Consider the following 13468-nt stretch of genomic DNA (forward strand, 5'->3'; position numbering starts at 1 on the left):
TAGGGATTGTTCTTTATGAAGCACACTGATTGCGGGTTTGCTGGGCATTCTTCCATTGAGTGAGCATCTCCACAGATGATACAACTTGTGGTTGTTTGCGCAATTGCGTTGACCTGCCCTTTCTTCGCTCCCGTGCTATTAATTGCGATGCCTTGTATCAAACTCATCATCGCAGTCATCTAGTTTTGCAGGGATGCGATGGCTCCGTTGTTTACATCACTGTCTTTAATTCTTAATCTCTGATCGCTTTCCCGCCAATCCTCGTGTTTTTGGAAATGCAATCAAGTATACTCTTTGCCTCCTCATATGTTTTGTCAAGCAGACCACCAGCTGCTGCCGCATTGGCAGCGGTCTACGAAAAGAGATTCAGTCCTCGGTAAAAAATCTCCATTTGTAGGCAGTATGGCAAGCCATTATGTGGACAGTGTCTTACCAGCCGCTTAAATCTCGCCCAGGCATCGCTGAGCGATTCGTCATCCTCTTGTTCAAAATTTGTTATTAATTTCCTTCTCCTGGCATTCTCAGTAGGTGGGAAGTATTTCTTCATGAATTTTTCGACGACTTGTTCCCACGAGGTTATCTCTCTCAGTTCGAGAGAATATGCCCATTTTCTTGCCTGATCACACAAAGAAAATGGAAACAGAGTTAGTCGAGCTTCTTCAGAAGAGATATTCGGGAACACAAAACTGTTGCAGATTTCTATGAAGCTCCGGAGGTGGGCGTGCGGGTCTTTGCCACGCCTCCCTCCAAACTGCCCAGCAGTCTGAATCATCTACAACATTACATGCTTCATTTCAAACCTCGATCCATCTAACGCTGGCCTCATGATTCCTAGAGAGAAATCATAGAGGTTGGGCACACATAGTCCCGAATAGTTCTATTGCGGTCATTCGCCAAAAGGATGGGGTTGGCCATTATATTGTTCGCATTTGCGGTCCTTTCTTCCAGTTGTTCTGCCATTCTTGGGGTTCTGTCTTGTTGTTGGTAGTTGTTTCTCAGTCTGCGTCGAAATGTTCTCCCAATCTTAGTCTGCAAAGAAATCAAAACAATTACCGTTAGCACACTGATTTGCCGAAGTCCCCGGCAATGGCGCCAAAAACTTGATACGTTATTTTATGAGGTGGAATTATGGATGAAATGCGATGATGAAAATGCATTGAGCACTCAAGTTTTCTTAGTAAATCCAAGTTTCTACTAAGTTTCCTGGTAAGTCCAGGGTCGAACTCAAGGACTTGGAAAAACAATATACGGTGGTAATTTCTCAGAAGAATTTGCGGTAACCAAATAAATCAAGTAGTTGTTGGGAATGTTGTTTGCGGTAATAAAAATAAACAAATGCGGTGGAGTTTCGAAAATAGTTGATAAAACAGAAGATGCAATGAGTATGCGATGAACGAGTTGAGAAGGGTTTCGGCTAACACTTCCTAGTATGCGTTCATGCTATGCGATCATGCAACACACATACAATAGTAAACAATCTCTCGATGCGAATGCTACGGCTTCTAATGCTAGAACACATGCGATATATGCGATAAGTCTATGGGACCTACACATAAGCCTTTATTCTTATTTATGGGATGACACAATGACAGACACACAAATAAGGCGACCACATAATATCATACCTATCTCTAGGGTGCATGCGATGCAGGTTGAAAAAAAAAGCTTATCTCTAAGTCCCTATCTCTTGTTTATGCAGATCTAATCTTGCTCTCTTGAGTCTAAATTCTAATCTAGCTCTCTCAAGTCTCAGGTTCTTTCTTTAGACTCTCTCTAGAGTAGCTCTAAATTTGTGTTGGGTATAGCATAAAACAAGATAATCACATGCGATGAAGATCCTAGGTCATGTTAGCTTAGTTCTTCTCAACCCATTCGATAAGTTTAGCTACTCATGCGTGCTAAGATAGTGAACAGATGTAGATAAAGAACTTCCATTGTATAAATATAAAGTTGAAGTACAAAATAACAATGAAAGAAGAGAATAAAGAGCCTGGTAGCAATCTCTTGCTTCCCACGCTTTTACACTGTCTTTTCTACTCTTGTTCAAAAGATAGTCTCGCTCTCGCGAGAGTCAGCCGCTCTCCGCTTTTTATGCCTCCGGGTTCTCTCTCGAGTTGTCTTAAGCGATCTTTCGACGTCTCTTCTCTTCTTTCGCTCCGCCTTAAAATAAAAAGGAAAACTATGGACAAGGCTAAACTATGAACTGGCTGAACTGGTTAACCCCTTTTTCTGAAGGTTACCTTCGGTATTTATAGAGCTTCGGGGTGAAAGGCAGCTTCTTTCTTGTGATTGCATAGATGGGATGGATTTAATTCTCTGACTGATGCGCCGAATATTTGTCACCTAAAAGCTGAGTGTACTTGTTATCATTAGCGGCTTGTCAACTTAATTCAGATTCGACCGTCATCAGCTTTCTGTCCCATCGTGATTAATTATGTCTTTCACCCAGATACGCCCACCAGGTTGTGTCGGCTCTATACGGCAATCCTTTTTGAGCAGATGTTTGCGAGCATAAATGACTGCAAAACCTTGCAGTAATGCTGCGCTCGACCATTTATTTCTTGTGATCGCGCTTTTCGCCTTGCGTTAATGCATATTCTGCATAAAAATACCAAAGTTAACTGTTCTTATGTGATGAACACATGCGACCACAATGTTATGAACTTAATGCTTTTTTGGACGCAATCTAACATATTTTATCAACGCAAACCTTCATTGTTTAATAACTTAGCACTATAATAACGTGCATTTCTGCCCGTTATTATGGTGAACTCCAGGGAGCCTAGGAGTCACAAATGTGGCAAACATATAGATCGCTTCAGAGCATAACATTGCTGACCCGTTTACGAAGGCTCTCACTGTTACAGTTTTTTAGTCACCTTCAGAGCATGGGTCTATAGGACCATCCACGGCTGGACTAGGGTAAGTGGGAGATTTTATACTGGGTTTTAGTGCCCTAGTTTATTGTTTTGTACTTGTTTTTATCTTGTACACCCACTCGCTTTAGGAAAAGTGGGAGATTGTTGGGGTTGATGCCCTAAATCTCGTAGGGTCCTGTAGTTTGTAAACACATGTATGAACAAATACTTGTGATGTAATAATATGAGATATTTTCTTCACTGTTGTCTATGAAATATGAGATATTTTATTTGCATTTACCACAAACCAATAAACTAAGTGTTGGGATTGATGCCCCAAAGTCTCGTGTCCTGTAGTTTGTAAACAGTTTGTATGAATGCTTGTGTTATATAATATATGATATTTTACTTCACATCTTGTATTTTGCTCCATTGCATGTTTTATTTGCTTTACCACAAACCAATAAACACAAAATTTCTAGTTATTTGTACGTAACTCAAACATGTATGTGGTGACATACAAGTGGATCATGTTTTGAGTGATAACCAAAATGGTCTGTAGTATATGGATATAGGAGGAAAACCTTATCCTGGTAACACTACGGATGCAGCCCGCTTTGTGGAATGGTCACAAGTGTTGTGACTTGTCACAGATGGTCTGATCCTGATCATTCATGTTGAGAACATGCGAGTAGGGGCATCCTATACAAAAAGTTTGTATAGGACCTGACCACGAAGTGTTAACGTCTCGTTATATAACACCATTCATGACAGGGACTTCACTTCACTAGGATGACCATAGGTAACATGACCTCAGTCCTGAGTGAGTTGGGAACTCTTGCCATTGAGGGCGATCCTTTAATTTGTATGGGTGCGAGTGGCCAAGTTGCTGATTTAAACTTACCATTTTGGGGATTCGTCTGATTTGGGAGCTGGGAACTCAGCTACACAAGATGGAATTCACTCCTTCCTCGATGCAGGGGTAAGTAGATAGATAGCTTTCTTAAGGGCTGATTCTGGGGCTTGAACGATGTGGCGCCACACACATTCTCTTGGCCCGAGAGGTGTTCACATATAGTTGGACTATGTTGTACAGGGGCAAAATGGTAATTTGACCCAACTATACTTACGAGCATCTATGAAGGGTCATCGTACCCATGATTGATTATATCCGATGGACACAGAAATATATTTGTGGTAAGAAGAGTTCAGTTGTTGGTCTTTAGTGGAATGTCTGACAGTTAATGGATGGTGGATCTCGTGGCTCAAGAGTTTAGTCAGCTATTCACATACCGTTGGAACTTCGAGCCACGGGTCCATTAGGTCCCCTGGGTAGCTTGGATAAAGTCGAGAGTCAGTATTTGGGTTAATTTGAAATGTTCAAATTAATAAGAGGAAGTTCGATTATATATGATATAATTGAATTGGTTAATTATATATGATATAATTGGCTAAATATATAAGATACATTATTTTGGAGGAAATTAGATATAAATATGATTCATATCAAGTAGAGGAGAAATTACTATAGTAGATATGTGATATATAACTATAGGGTAAGAATATAATATGATTATATTTATTAACTATTTAATTGATTAATTATATGATAATTGGCCTAAAATTTCTCTCGGACGTTCGTTAGTGGGAGCAGCCGCATCGCTTATTATAACCGAAGAATAAAATGAAATTTTGTTTCATTTTGCAAAGGTTCAAAAATGTTCGAAAGGTTCGGAAATTTTTTGGCACTGGTGTGGAAACGTTAAACGATCGCATAATCAAGAGCCTATACGATAGTCGCTTAGCGCCTATATGATCACACACCTCGCGCCTAAACGATCGCACGCTAGTTCCTAAATGATCGGATAGCTTTTCTAAACGATCGTATAGTGTGCCGTATTTTCTAAACGATCGTTTAGTAAAACCTACATGATTGTGTAGCTTTTTCTAAACAATAAGCATTTAGCTATACGATAGCTTCCTTTTCTCTCCCACTTGCTTATTATCTATACGATTAGTTTTTCCTCCTACCTCTACCAAACTCACCAAAGACCACACTTTGGATTCTCACTCCGAGAATACCAAGGGCTCCTTTTTGGTGGTGTCGTTCCTACTGGATTCTCTTGTTCGTGATGTTGTCGTTCGTGTAGACATTCGTGTTGCTGCAAACGACTTGTTTGCTAGGCGATAGAGTTCGCGTAGAGGTCTTTCGCTGCATCTGAGTTCTAAAGTTTGAAGAGAGTCTTCAACTGGTATGAGAACTCTTTCTCTTATTCTTTAGTGTTCAAAGCATGCCTTTAATTAGTGTGAATTTGCATAACTGTATGTTATAATGTATATGTTGTGTTTCGGTCCCGGTGAAATCGGAAAGATCCGAATTGCCCATGGACACTCTTCGTTAAGAGATCCTTCAATTGGTATTAGAGCCAGGTTCTGATACTCCAATTTCATTGTTACAAAAAATTACATATACATTCAAGGTGGGTGCATGTTTGCTCTATTTAAATTTGTTAAATTGTTGTGGATGTGTGGATTAATTGATGTTTTTGTGGATGTAAGTCTCGGTTTTATTTAATTATTTTACATTTGCAGTTGTTTATAAAGGCCTTTGCGTTTTTGGGCATTAATAATCATTATCGAGTCTATAATTCAAAGTCTGTTTGAGTCTTGAGTCGTTCGTGAAGAAGATCGGAGCAAGCGTTGTAGTTCTTTGAGGAAGGACATGATCAAGGGTTGATCGCATCGTGTAGATGATCGGGTATGTGATCGCTGAGTATCGGATCGTGTAGACAATGGGATGCTCATGTATCGTTTAACGCACGCGCGCACTAGACGATCGTTTAGGTCAGCAAGCTTCATCCCTTAGTAACTGACTAAATGATCGCTTAGTAACGCAAGGTAAATTGTTTACCTGTCGCCACGTGAAGTGATCGTATAGACGATCACGCTTCGTAGCCTCGTTTTCGTCTATGCGATCATTTAGATTTTGCGTCTATCGTCTAGTGCGCACTGGGCGATCGTCTACCTTTGGCGTTTACTACACGATGGAGTTCTCCAGGCGGTTAAAGACCCGGTTTGCCTGTGAATCAATTTACTCGATGAAAAATGTAATAGATAGAGTTATTTCATTTTGGTTTTTTTTTTTTTTTTTTTTTTTTGTAAAGGCTCATCCTGGTCCATTAATCCTTTATTTATTACATGTGATGTATGGTTTCTATGTCGTATGGTATGCACATATAGTAAATCCCACCTTAGGTTATGCAATGATCATGCATCATCTCTTTATTGTAATTATTATAATTTAGAGAAGTATGATTTAATTATGTAAGAGCATGCTCATGTAGGATTGTATCAACAGCAGCGGAAGCACAAGGATCATCTAAGCATTCAAATTCACTAATTTTGGCAAAATATAAAGCATGCTTTTGCAGAAAAAGTGAGTTTCAAGACATACCTCTTGTAGAACTTCTTCAAAGCTCCTTCACCAGCTGTAATCTTGTCCAAATCTTATTGTAGACCACCTCAAGATCTTCCCCACTATTCTCTTGGTGCTCTAGATTGAGTTGTGAGACTCAAAACAAGCTTGAATCAAAGGATGAAGGAGAAAAGTTCACTGCTGCAACCTTGTTGAAGAACCTTTCTTCAAACCAGTTTTTCTCTAAAAAACTCTATAGATTGCATGCATGATTTTCACTCCAATCTCTTCATTATATTGCAGATCAACATGCAAAGAGAAGAGTTGTAGCTCATGCTTAGAGAAGACAAAGGCAAGAAGATGCAATATGTGTGAGCTACTTCAAAAGATGGATAATGAAAAAATCATTTTTTCCATTTTGTGTTTTGTTTGTTTTTCCTTTTTCAATTTTATCTCAAAATCAAAATTTGATTTTGTAAATCTATTTTGATTTTAAAAATGAAAATTTAATTAATTTCATAAATTAATTATAAAATAAAACTTAATTAATTTAATATCATATATTAAATTAATTTTAACACATATCCATCTTTATATATTTAAATCATATTTAAATATATAAATTCTCCTATTCCGTTTAATTCTAAAATTAAACATAATTATATCTCATATAATTACTAATTCCCTTAATTCTAATTTGAACATTTCAAATTAACTTATCACGCTATTCTAGAGCTAGTCCGTTACGAGCTAGTAGGGGGACCTCGCGGACCTATAGATCATGGACTCCAACGATCCGAGATTAATTGGCTAAACTCATTAGACCAAATTAATCTTCATTCGTTAACTAATGGGTCATTCCACTAAAGCCCATAGTTGCACTCCTCTTACTGTTGATATATTATGTCCACATGATTTAATCATAATCAGTAAGTCGACCCTTCAAGGTTGTTCGTAATAACGGCTAGGTCAAATATCTGTTTTACCATCGAGATTACATCTTATTCCTTAAGTCTCTACTGATTCTCTAATGAACAACTGGTTTGTGATCCAATCACCAAACCAAAATCTCTCAACCCAGTGAGAGGGTGGGGCCCCTTGTTCAAAACTTGGATTCAGTACTTGAGAGAACAATCTTTCTTCTATCCCTAAATCGGGTAGGCGTGAACTTCGTCTTGCACCCTATGTCCCCAGCTATCTATCCAGTCTTACCCCTGAAATGGGAGTCTTATTGAGCCGGCGCTGTTGAGCCAACCCTCAACTATGCAAATCTAAGGGCAATCCCGAATAAACAGGTGTTCATAGTTAGCTCAGGATTAAGATCGAGTTACCTAGGTCATCTAGGTGAAATAGTCGGTCTTAAATAGTAAACAGCGTTATAAAGTAACAGTGACTTATTTCTTGGTCCTGATCTTATGCAAACTCATTTTAACATAACATGTATGAATTAGGATCACATCGTATGTAGCACTTTACAACTATTTGTAACAACTATAGAGTAGGCCGCATCTAATGGTGTTTCCAGAATAAGGTACCCAACCTCATTCATGTACCATAGATCATTTTAACTATTTACTTGAACCTGATCCACTCTTATGTCTCCACATAAAGTTCAAGTACTCATACAATAGTCATGGGTCTTAGTTTATTGGATATAGACTTTTATACAATTTATGAGATCAATAACAAGTTTATTGATTATAGAAAATGTTTATCATTTTACAAACTGTGAGTTTTTAGGACATAAAACCCAACAGCTCATGCATCATATAATATAAGAGTTATATTTATGCATGCATAAAAACCATTGACATGCATCATCTTTATATCATAATTGTTATAGTATAAGGGTGAATGATAACATGTTTGCTTGGTTATTACGAGTTATATAAAAGTTATGTATAGTAATAACGAGACATTGCATGAAGCATGACAAATAGGTTTCTTTATAAGCGTTATAAACACCTCGTTGTGCGCAATAGTTTTTTAGTTGTTTCTTTTTAAAAGTTAAAGAGAAATTAGAACTAAAAGAAATAAGAAAGACATGCATACTCACTTAGGTTTAATTCATGGTTTTAAATTGTTTAAAACTCAGATCACATAGACCTAAGATCACGGTTTTAATATGATTAGCAACCTTAAGGCTTTAATCTTTTAATCAGTTTAATAGGATTAAATTGGCTAGTAAAAGGTTAAAGTGTAGCAAATCTATCTATAAGGGACCTTTTGTCTAAGGCGGGTTCTATATAGGCTGGGGTATTTAAGTTGATGGAAACGTAACACCTCTACCTGGGAACTTGCCTGGAAAGGTGAATTAGATAGATTTGATGCATGCATGCAAGTTAAGGACAACCCATTAAAGTGTTTAAATGTGACTACTTGAACTTATTCATATTTCATAAATAAACGTTGCTTATGAGCAGAGTTTAAAAAGACGACTTAGACTAAAAATCAGTAGCCGGATTGTCTAGATTAATGAACCCTAGGTAGAACATTCAGTGGGAGGTACTTGGAGCATAAGATGCTTCACTTAAACCTTTCACGTTTCTTCTAAGTAGCCCATACTGTGAGATCTACCCTCGGCCTCGAGGCACCTTTGGCGTGTCTCCCTAACAGATGGTGTTTGGTAGGTCAATATCAAGGTGGATAGAGAGAGTTTTCATAGTAAGTGGGAGCGAGAAGTGCGACAACATATCCCTTGGTCTCCCTCGTTAGGTTGAATAAAGTTACTGTGCATCGCCTCAAGGTACCCTGGGAGTATCCCCTAAAGAATGACAGTTTTGCACATTTCTTTATTTGATCTCTTGTCCTAATCTGCTTCTTCCCTATGGTGGGCTCATTAGGGCAGGACTCTGGCACCGAAAGCCAGGGGTCACACTTACACGAAATTGTTAAAAGTTAATAGTTCTGGACCAAAAAATGGTGGTTGTTAGTTCAGTTCCATGAGTTGCTTCTGCTTAATGGTTGAGAATGTCTCATCCCAGCAAAGGGGCAACTGATCACTCCACCGGTGACGTTTGTCCTACCTCACTGGGCATCATTGCAAAATAAAAGTCTATAATTTAGGGTACTTACAACTATTTTGCAAAACTGATTGGTGTAAAAGTGATTTAGCAAAAATCTAATAAAGTTTTGTTCGTATTTTCAGCAACAACTTTTTTCAAAATGGCAACAGCCACGTTGGCTTTATTAAGCGCCGAAAAATTAACCAGTGACAATTTCGCAACATGGAAACACATGATCACGACGATTCTAATCATCGAGGATACCATGTTCGCTCTCACGGAGGCATGTCGTCCTATTCTAGCTCCAAATGTCGCTCGAAATGTTAAGGAGGCATATAAGTGATGGACAAAGGCGAATCAGAAGTCTCGGGCCTACATCTTGATAAGTCTTTCTGAAGTCTTGGCCAAGAAACATGAGCCTATGATCTCAGCGCGTGAGATCATGGAGTCCCTGCGGGGGATGTTTGGATAACTGTCTGAACAGCTTATGCATGAGGCTCTTAAATATATATTCAACTCCAAAATGGAAGAAGGCACCTCTGTTCGTGAACATGTACTTAACGTGATGGCCCACTTTAATGTGGCAGAGTTGAATGGGTCTACCATCGATGAGGGCAGCCAGGTTAGCATAATCCTGCATTCTTTGCCGGAGAGCTTCCTGCACTTTGTTAGCAATGTGATTCTTAACAAAGTGAAATATAACCTTACAACTCTCCTCAACGAGTTGCAGACCTATCAATCTTTACTGAAAAGTAAGGAGAGGAAGAAGGGTGAGGCAAATGTTGCTTCATCCTCCAGGACATTCTATAGAGGTTCGATCTCAGGAACGAAGTCTGTAGCTTCTACTTCTAACTCTGCAAGGGGAAGAAGAAGAAGAGTGGTAAGAGAAAAAGGAAGGCACCTGCTAACCCACTGACTGTCGCCCCAAGGAGGCGTCCACCAGTTGAAAAAGGAAAGTGTTTCCACTGCAACTAGGATGGACACTGGAAGAGAAACTGTCCTCGCTATCTGAAAGAGAAGAAAGCAGCCAAGGCAGATAAAGGTAAATATGATTTACTAGTTCTTGAAACCTGTTTAGTGGAGAATGGTGATTAAGTCTGAATAATTTATTCGAGTGCCACTAACCATGTTTGTTCTTCTTTTCAGAGGATTAGATCTTGGCGGCATCTGGAGGCTGGTGAGATGACGAAACGAGTAGGCACCGTTCACGTTGTCTCAGCTGTGGCAGTGGGAGGGCTTCAGTTAGCTTTACAGAATAGGTTTCTTATTTTGAATGATGTATATATTATTTCCAAACTTAAGAGGAACCTAATTTCTGTAAAGTGTTTATTGCAATGTAAATATACTGTTTTTTTTAATGTGGATAAAGCATTTATTCATAAAGATGATGTTTTTATTTGTACTGCAAATCTGGAATCGAATTTATATGTGCTAAGACCGTTAGCCATTAATTCCCTCCATAATACTGAATTGTTTAGAACTGTCGTAGCTCAATCAAAATGTCGACTTATTTCTCCAAAAGAAAATTTTCATCTTTGGCATCTACGTTTAGGGCACATCAATCTCAATAAGATTGAGAGATTGGTGAAGAATGGACTTATAAGTGAGTTAGAAGAAAATTCTTTACCAGTGTGCGAGTGTTGCCTTGAGGGTAAGATGACTAAACGACCTTTTACTGGAAAAGGTTATAGAGCCAAAGAGCCTCTTGAGTTAGTACATTTTGACCTTTATGGTCCTATGAATGTGTGAGCCCGAGGTGGCTATGAGTATTTTATCAGTTTTACTGATGATTACTCCAGGTACAAATATGTTTATCTTATGCAACGGAAGTCTGAATCTTTTGAAAAGTTCAAAGAGTTCAAGGATGAAGTTGAAAACGCATTGGATAGACGAATTAAAACACTTCGATCGGATCGAGAGGGAGAGTTTTTGGACTCTGCATTCTAGGACTATTTGATAGAACATGGAATCGTTTTCCAACTCTCAGTGGCAGGTACACCTCAGCAACATGGTGTAGTGGAGAGAAGCAATAGGACCTTGTTAGACATGGTTCGCTCGATGATGAGTTATGCTTCTTTATCAAACTCGTTTTAGAGTTTCGCAGTGGAAACTGCGGTATACATACTCAACTGTGTTCCCTCCAAGAGTGTTATGAGAACACCTCTGGAGTTGTGGAGCGGGCGTAAAGCTAGTTTAAATCACTTCCACATTTGGGGTTGCCCTGCACACGTGCTTGAGGCTAATCCTAAGAAGTTGGAACCACGGTCGAGGTTATACTTCTTTGTAGGCTACCCCAAAGGTACATGAGGGGTTTTTTTTATTATCCGACGGAAAATAGAGTGTTTGTTTCAACAAACGCTACTTTCATGGAGGAGGATTATATAAGGAGCATAATCCATGAAGTAAAGTCATGTTGCGTGAGCTTTCTAATGAAACTACTGAAACTTCAACAAGAGTTGTTGAAGAGTCTGCTATATCAGCAAGAGTTGTTGATGGGAGTTCATCTAGTAGGTCGGTTCCACCTCAAGAGTTGAGGGAACCTCGACGTAGTGGGAAGGTTGTGAACCCACTCGTTCGCTATTTGGGTTTCACGGAAATCCTTGCTATGGTAGCAGATGGCGACGTTGAGGATCCATTGTCTTATCAGAAGGCAATGGAGGATGTTGACCGGGATGAATGGGTCAAGGCCATGGATCTCGAGATGGAGTCGATGTACTTCAACTCAGTATGGGATCTTATAGATCAGCCTGATGGGGTAAGACCTATAGGTTGTAAATGGATCTACAAGCGCAAACGGTGTCCTGATGGGAAGGTACAGACCTTCAAGGCTCGACTTGTGGCAAAGGGTTATACCTAGGTAAAGGGAGTCAACTATGAGGAGACTTTCTCACATGTTGCCATGTTAAAGTCGATCCACATCCTCCTATCCATTGCAGCTTATTATAATTATGAGATCTGGAAAATAGACGTCAAAATGGCCTTTCTGAATGAAAATCTTGAGGAGACCATTTACATGATGCAACTTGAGGGATTCATAGCCCAAGGTCAAGAGCAAAAGGTTTACAAACTGAATCGGTCCATTTATGGGCTAAAACAGGCATTTCGATCTTGGAACATACGGTTTGATACTATGATCAAGTCGTATGGCTTTGACCAAAACGTTGATGAATCTTGTGTCTACAAGAAGATCATCAACATAGTAGTCTTCTTAGTGTTGTACGTAGACGATATACTACTCATTGGGAATGATGTAGGTCTACTGACTGCAGTTAAGAACTGGCTAGAGACCCAATTCCAAATGAAAGATTTGGGAGAGGCTCAGTTTGTTCTTGGTATATAGATCTTTCAGAATTGTAAGAACAAAGTGCTAGCACTATCTCAGGCATCATACATTGACAAGATGTTGCTCAAGTACTTGATGCAGAACTCCAAGAGGGGCCTACTACCGTTCAGGCATGGAGTCACTTTGTTTAAGGACATGTGTCCTAAGATGCCTCAAGAGGTTGAGGAGATTTGACGGATCCCATATGCGTCTGCCGTTGGCAGTTTGATATACGCGATGCTCTGTACTCGTCCAGACATCTGCTACGCTGTGGGCATAATCAGTAGATATCAGTCTAACCCAAGCCAGGTTCACTGGACCGCAGTGAAGAACATTCTCAAGTATCTTCAGAGAATGAGGGACTACATGCTCGTGTATGGTTCTAGGGATTTGATCCTTCTAAGAACATATAATATGTATATATAATAAGGTAGTTATTAAATATATATATATATATATTGATTTTAATTTAATTAAAGGGAGGGAGTTACAACTCCCTCTCCTAATTTCTTTAAGCAAAAAAGGTGCAGTGGTTGGTAGAGGCAATTGAGTTGTCTTCTTCCACCAATTGTGGATTTGTAATTCTCTCTGCAAAAAAATCACAGATAAAAGTTGTCTGTGTGAAAAAACTGCTCTTCCTCTCAATCTCTCATCTCTCTTCCAAATCTAGGGCAGAGTCTACCACTCCTGCGTTTTCTCGATCCCAAGGAGTATAAAGAAGGTTCGTTTTATGGTGGTGTCCTGATCGAAGAAGAGATCGTGATCTAGGTCGAGGGAAACGTGAAGAAATTGGCTTCAAGGGTATGTAAATTCTCCTCCCATTTTCTTCCCTCAAATGCAAGCTGTGTATAATGCATAATCTCTCTAT

General features: G+C 39.2%; 1 non-coding gene across 1 annotated transcript; it reads left to right on the top strand.

Annotated features, from left to right (window-relative positions):
* The first annotated feature begins 407 nt into the window (after positions 1–407).
* On the top strand, positions 408–514 carry LOC150029759 (small nucleolar RNA R71). The gene has a single exon (XR_016527341.1). It is a non-coding gene; the product is annotated as a small nucleolar RNA R71 (small nucleolar RNA).
* The last annotated feature ends 12954 nt before the right edge of the window (positions 515–13468 follow it).

Source organism: Benincasa hispida, unplaced genomic scaffold (genome assembly GCF_027475165.1).
Source record: "Benincasa hispida cultivar pf3 unplaced genomic scaffold, pf3_genome.v1.1 HicScf943, whole genome shotgun sequence".
NCBI classification, from domain to species: domain Eukaryota; kingdom Viridiplantae; phylum Streptophyta; class Magnoliopsida; order Cucurbitales; family Cucurbitaceae; genus Benincasa; species Benincasa hispida.